At 41.1% G+C, this 7,547-nt stretch overlaps 1 long non-coding RNA gene across 1 annotated transcript; it reads right to left on the bottom strand.

Annotated features, from left to right (window-relative positions):
- Positions 1 to 5,663: 5,663 nt before the first annotated feature.
- LOC141981273 (uncharacterized) lies at positions 5,664 to 7,547 on the bottom strand. Its single transcript, XR_012637711.1, has 2 exons — positions 7,418 to 7,547; positions 5,664 to 5,726 (listed from the first exon to the last, which is right to left on the bottom strand). It is a non-coding gene; the product is annotated as an uncharacterized LOC141981273 (long non-coding RNA).

Raw genomic sequence — 7,547 nt, 5'->3', positions numbered from 1 at the left:
AGGGGGTTTTCCTTCTAGACATTCTCTCCAGCTAAAGGGAAAAAGGGATGTTGTTAAAATGAAAGACTCACTTTATATTTTATATTTCAAATGCTTTAACCATTTTTGCTGCTTTTCCTGTATCTTTAATAACAGGTTAAAAAGATGTTTAATTATGTGTGTTACCATGATACTAAGCTGGCAAGGTCTCCGTATACCAAACACAAAACTTTGTTTAATACAATTTAATGTGGGACAGTAACTGGGTTATGTTAACACCCTTGAATGCAACATATGGGCCCAATTAATTCAACAGGCACTACCTCAGCTGAGGAAAGAGACAGATTTCCTACCTGAACTGATGTCCACCATATCAATCAGTCCAGCCTCCTAAATATACAGGAATGTTCTTGGCTTTCCTTCTCTTCCTTTAAATCTTCCAAGTAAGTTTAGAATTTTGTTTCATCATACAATGAAAATTAGTCTTGCTTTCCCCCCTTCCTGCTATTTTCCTTGTATGTGTAAAGGAAGAGAAAACAACAAATATCAATGACCCTTTGAGGAGTTAAACTCTCAGCCATAGACAAGGGCCCCTACGTTTCCAAAGCCCTAGACTCGGAATGTATACTGTACCATTAGCCACAATTAAACACAACATGGCTCATGCACAAGAAGAGATGGCCAGGAAGGACCAAAAATGTATGCCCTATTTTCTTCATCACCAAAACCTGCAGTGTTCATACTCCATGGGTTGTGTGCACCTGGAGACAGGGCACACAGGAGGTGTGGTTTATGAACCTGTACCTACGCTCTGCAAATCTCTTTTGCAACCCCCTTTGTTGCAATTATTTATGCTCCTAACATAAATCATCTCCACCAGCAGCCATGAAGTGAATGGGCTTCCATTTCTTGGCCATTTTAATCTTGTTATTGTTTAGGTCTGAATTCATTCATGAAAGTCCTAATCCTCCAAAGGTTTTCCTGCTATAAGCTAATACAAACTGTTTTATATTACTTTGCAGTTTTATCTGGTAAATTATATAAAATATTGGTCCAGTTTAGAAAATTTATTTTATGCTTATAATTCAAAATACATGTTAAACCTACATATTATTTCTATAAGGCTTCAAGGGAAGGTTTTATATTATTATGCAGAAAAGTGCTAATGGCTGCCATCAGGGAGGCCTTGCATCCAAAAAAAATCATGGATTTGATTAAAGCGGATGCAGGTGCCACGCCCTTTTTTAGGGACAGCAGAAAGAACAATCAAGCCAGGGGCTTCCCTGGTGCAAACCCAGGAGCCAGGATATTGATTATAGGCAGAAAGCCAGGAGAAGGCATGTGAGTGATCCTGAGAAGGAGCAGAAAGACACAGCTTCCGGGGCACAGAACTTTAGAGTGGCAGACCTGTGGATTTTTGTGCTAGGAAACTGCCTGCTATTTGTTTCTACTGAGTTCGAGGACTTTGTGTACATTTTTTGTAAATAAGATTACAGCAAGAAAATTCATGATTTGTACCACAAATTTCTCATCCTAATGGAAAAATCTACTAGGCACAGAATTTTGGCTAAACAGTTGAGCTAGAAGGCACTTAAGTAAGATAAAAGGAGAATCAATTTTAATGAATTCTGAAACATTTTAATGAGTTGATTAATTTTTAAAATTTTTGTTTGACAGCAGTCACAAACGGAAGTGAAATATTAAATTTCCCTTACATTCTATTATTCGGAAGTCAAAACTAACTAGGGATTGATTGTTAATAATATGGGTGTGGCATTCCCCAGGATACAATCTGGACTATTGAACAGCTGTGTCCCCTTAATTGTCTAGCCTGGGGTGTCTCTTACATGACTATGCTGTCAGAACATCCACACCTGGCCAGCTCACACAACCTTCATCATGCAAATTCACTCCCAGCTAAACACACAAGCACTCTAACCAGTCACTCCTGAATTGCACATAGGGGGACACTCACAAATTCTTATTTCCAGACTTTCCCCTAGAAATGTGCATCTTGTACTGTGTAGCATACTACTGAACATTGCAAGCTCATAGAAAGTCTGTCATTTCATTGAAGGAAAATGATATGTCCACCAGCCTTGCTTGTCCCAAATGGAGATTCCCACACACTTTAATCCAACACACTTGTTAAGATAAAACAATAAGAGAAGTTTATTAACTACAAAAAGATAGATTTTAAGTGATTACAAGAATTGATGCATAGAAGTCAGAATTGGTTACAAAATAAAAGAGTAATATGCAAGCTAATACCTAACTTAACAAGCCTTAAAAGCAAAGGTTTTGTCTCGCCATATGCTGCTGTAACTTTCACAGGCTGCATCTCCTTTCAGCCTGGGACCACTCCCCACTTACTTCAGTTCTTTGAGAGCTGTTAATGTCATGAGCAGAGAGACAGGAAGAGGGGAGGTGAAGTCAAGTGTTTTCCTGCCCTTCTATAACTCCATTTCTTGTGCTAGAAACATCCTTTCTGAGTCACGGTGACAGGCAGTCTGTTGTGGATGTGAGGTTTGAAATGTTGCTGTGATGCAATGTAAATTGCTTATTCACATCTTCTCATTGCTGGAGAACGACTGCTTGTCTTAACCTTAGAGCATGTTACAACAATGATACATAATGGAATCTAATAACTTCCCATACAATGTTGATATACTAGTTTTACCAGGAGAACAATATTCAGCACTTTATGAGTTTTCAAGTGATATCTTACAAGGTAACTTTGTACAAAATGTATCATACTTTGGAAAAGTGGTGAGCATAATAGTATAGACCATCACAATGTGTGATTATAAACATGTTATAGTATATCAGGAAACAAAGGAAAATTGACCAATCAGTGATGTGAAAATCTGGGGATAAATTCATTTTGTACAAACTTGGGTACCCAAAATAATCAAAGAAATTGAAAAAGTTGTGATCAAGAAACTAATAAAAATCCTTGGGCAGTTTGAAAATGGACTAAAAAAAAACCCAGAATTGATGCTACTGATATGTAAAGGACCTTATGCAGTTTTAACTCTTATAAATTTAAATACAAAGAGTAAGTTTCAGGAAAACAAAATACTGAATTACCATCATCAGTTGTGAACAAATTTCACATGCCCTAAATCCTGATAGAGAAAACAATTTTTCTTGGAGAAAGGCAGTTACTCAAAGTAAAAGCCAGTTTTATTTGTGTATGATATACTTCAAAGCATGGCACTAACAAACTGGGACATACCATAGGTCACTCCACCCAGGAAGTACCAATGCGCAGCTTTTATAGAAATCAGTGAGTTAGGATTCTCTTGCATTTTGTCTCTTGCACCTGCAAACTAGACTCCAAAAAGGAATCTCCAGCTCCCAAAGAAGAAGAATAGTCAGCCAAGAAATATCTCTGGACAAGGGCATCCGTGAGGAAAACCCCATGTTTAAGACACAAGCAAGAGAGCTACACTGAAAAAACACTACAGCACAGTTGCAGCAGCTAATGTGGTTAGACAAGTTTGTGGGTGTAATCAAGTGTCCACAAAGCACTACAAAGGGATTAGTTTGTCTTTATTCATAAATCATCCACCTGTATCTGGAACAGGTATTCTGACTTGGAGGAGGCAAATAATAGTATTACTCAGAAGGCTAGATTCTATTCTGGGATCCAGATCCTTTGTGCTGCTCTGTTTGCATGAAAAGGAGCTGGATCTCCCCAGCCTTGTATTTCCCTGGTGTATTTCCCCAGGCATAGCCAGCTCTTGCATCCCCTGCCTCCCATTACAGTTCCTGGCATAGGCAGCAAGCATATAGACATTGTGTTAGGGCAGCCATTCCTTGCAATTCCCAACATAGGGAGTGTGTAAGGCACATTAGAAGTGTGGCCAGAATAATAAGCTTTGGCTGTTCTTGAGTGGTGTAATAGTCTGGGGGGCCATAGTCAGCCAGCATATTGAGCAACAGCAGCTACTGGTCATAGTTGAGAATCTGGACCATAATTAATAATTGCTCTAACTACATTCCAGTTCCATGAGGTGTCTGAGGGCTTAGAAATCAGAGGACTTTGGCCCAAATCCACAAAGGGACTTGCGTGTTGTGATGTTGTCACTGGACAATGGGCTGTTCTGCTGATGGTCCTTATCCAGCTCTCCAACTAAATGATTGAATAATTAAGAATCAATTGGGCCAGAGAATGAGAATTGCTCTATAATCAATGGCAGTCACCTGAGAGGTTGGGGAACCCCTGTTCAAATCCCTTCTCCACATCAGGCAGAGGAGGGAACTGAACCATGGTTTCCCAAATTCTGAGAGACTATCTAGCAACTGGGCTCAAGATTATAAGGGAATCCTCCTCCTCCCCCCACCCCAGCTGTTGTGTGGAGTTAGGTGCCCTCTGGGCAACCCTACCAGATCAAGCCAAGCATTCAAGATAGGGACTCCTTTGCCCATCTTCTTCCAGTTTGTGGATCCCGCTGGGGCTGAGGTGGGAGATAGGTGATAGGGTGCCTAGTGTGAGGCAGCAATGCTCATGTCGAGAATCAGAAGCATAGGTTTCTAGGGAATTTTTACTGCAAAAGTTAAGGTGCCAAGTGAGTTTGGGTACCCACAGGTTAGATGGCAGCAAAGTGGGGATTTTGTGGTGCCTAACAATGGGATTTAGGTACTTCAGTCCCTTTGAGGATCTGGACCTTTAAGTCTAATGATCCTTTACTTTGCTGACCATTTGAGCCTATGCTTTGTCTGAACTGACTAATGAAAGGGGGTTCCACCAATAATTAGAGACTCACATTTAAAAGTAGGGGTTCCATTTAAATGTCCATTTGTGAACACTGGGTTACAAGATATAGAATAAGTTATATTCAACATTAAACAAATAGAATAACTGAAGTGTTGAGTACTGAAGCATTAGCTGAAATAAACTGTACTAGCAGTCACATGTATTGGTAGTTATAGAAGTAGCTATTAATGTAGTTTCTCTTTGTCTAATAATTACGTAATTACTTTGAGGTCAAAGAATTAACATAAATTAGTAACTGATGTGGGGAAATGATGTTGGTAAGCTAGTTAAGACTTTTGTTAATTGAATCTCATTGTCAATTATTTTTCTGTATATTAAACTATCTCAAGGATGAACTCTAGCGTATCTAATGTAGTCTGATCATTTGCTTCAGAGGTACCTTTTAAATTGCATCTGGACAAAAACCACGGCACTCCAATGATTTTTGTAGAACTGATCTCCACAGTAAAACACCCCAATACTCCCTGTTATTACTTTTCTCTACAGGCACAAAAGTGATGCTTTCAGTTGGGGAAAACTGGTGGTTCAGAAATGTTATTCTCCCTACATTCTGCAGCATTGTTTTACATACCAAGCCCAGGTTTTCCATCAGCGGTGTTATATATAACACAATCATAGCAGAGTATGAATAATAGATAATAATAATCTTCCTTTACTTAACACTTGTTTTCAAAAGATTTCACAAACATCTGTTAATGCTTGCAACACCCCTATGAAGTAAGTATTATTCTCATAGTAAGGCAGGAAGGTTAAGTGACTTTCTCAGGGTCTCAGCATCAGATCCAGGATTAGAAGAACTCCAAGTTCCCATCTCGTAGTTGGGTGCTCAGAGCACTAGATCATGCCTTTCTCATTATGCAGTTTTAAAAGAGAAATGATCAGATATAGAGGTTTGAGGGTGGAACTTGTGTAAAGTAATGCTACTTTCCCCAGCCTCCTGTACTCTGGGTCTCATTTCTCTCACCTGTAAAAAAAAAAAAAAAAGAGAGAAGGCAATGATACATATCTATTTTACACAGGTATTTGTGAGACAAACTATTTGAACGGGTCGGAAGATAAGGGCCTGATCCAAAGTCCACTGAGGGTATGTCTACAGCGCAGCTCATAGGTGTGATTCCCAGGCCAGGTGGACATAAACACATTAGCTCTGCTGGAGCTAACGTGCTAAAAATAACAATGTGGATATGGTGGCAGCTCGGGCTAACCACCCGAATACAATCCTGCCCAACATATTTGGGCAGCTACACCCTGGCCACACTGCTATTTTTAAGATGTTAGCTGAAGCAGAGTTAGCGTCTGTCTACCCACCCAAACTGGGAATCTCAACTTCTATGTGAGTAGACATATCCTGAAGTGAATGGGAATTTTTCTACTAAATACACTGTATTCTGGATCAGGCCCTAAATGCAAAGAATTATTTTTATTTATTATAATTACAAATAATATGGAGATATAACCCTTGAAGATGTTCTACCATAAAGGAATTTCTGTCAAGAAAGCTGGAAGCAGGGGGGAAGCCGTCTGGGGCTTCTCATCCCCCTCGCCCCGTTATGCAGCATCAAAGCCGTAGAGAGAGTTTAGACACTAAGGGCTAAATCCACAAAAAGACGTAGGCTTTTTGACGCTCAGCATTGCAATGCCCAACATTTATCACCTAGAAGATCTGTGGAGTTCAAAAAGCCTGAGTGAGGGGCTCAGGCTTCCTACACAATGACTAGAGATTGGCACCTAAGAATGGGATTCACAAAAGCCAGCATGCACTTAAATAAGTGGGGAGGGGGCTGTCCTAAGCCCCAAGCCCCTCAGAGTGTTCATCACCTAACTCCACTTCCTCAGCTGCGAACCCTCTCCTGGAGTTAAGTGCCTCAGGGCTGATCTACACTACCCAGTTAGGTCAACATAAGGCATCTTAGACACTACAGCCTTCCTCCCATGGATGTAAGTGCCCTACTACACTGACATCATAACTCCACCTCCACGAGAGGCGTAAGACTTATGTCAGTGTAGTTAGGTCAACGCAGTGTCTGTGTAGACCAACGGTCCCCAAATTGTGGGGAGGAAATCTTGGGCGGGGCATGGTGGGCCTGATCCAGCTCCCATGAGGGGCAAGGGAGTGCCACCCAGCCACACTCTCCCTCCAGCAGCGGTCCTTGCTCCTGACCCCTGCCCAGGGCTCCTCTCCCAGCCCCAGCCCGGTGCTCCAGCCAGGGCTCCACTCCCGGCCATAGCCTCAGCCCCTGGCTGTGGCTCTGTTCCCGGCCCCCTTACCAGGGGCACCATTTCAGATTTTTTTGGGAGGGGGAACTTTAACCGTGGTTCCAAGGGCTGCTTAGGCACCTGAAAACTCTAGGGTTTTTTTGCAGATAACTTAGAAATTAGCTTATAGAAGCACTGTATCTAATTCCTATATAAAAAAAGAGGCTTTCATAAATATTCGATCCACTCAGCTCTAATACTAACATGTTCTCACATCTTGTGTCAAGTCACTTAAGTAACACTGGTTAGGTTTTAAATTTTAATGTATATTCTTTGTTACTAACTCTTGAATATAACAATTGAAACAACTGTTGAAAAATTTGGATTACTGACCCTCCCAGCCCCACCCCTTCAGCCCGAGGCCCTGCCCCTTCCAGGGGCTGGAACCGGCCCCCGTACCTGTAAGAATTTATTATTACTTTCACCCCTGGCCTTTAGGGTGCACTGGGGTCACACTTTGAAGCTTTCTCCACAGCCACGAGGACTAGAACCTTCATTTTTCTTTAAGCATGAAGGCTGAAATCATCAC

The sequence above is a fragment of the Natator depressus genome, chromosome 2 (genome assembly GCF_965152275.1).
Source record: "Natator depressus isolate rNatDep1 chromosome 2, rNatDep2.hap1, whole genome shotgun sequence".
Taxonomy (NCBI): Eukaryota; Metazoa; Chordata; order Testudines; family Cheloniidae; genus Natator; species Natator depressus.
This window is presented reverse-complemented; position numbering and strand designations above follow the sequence as displayed.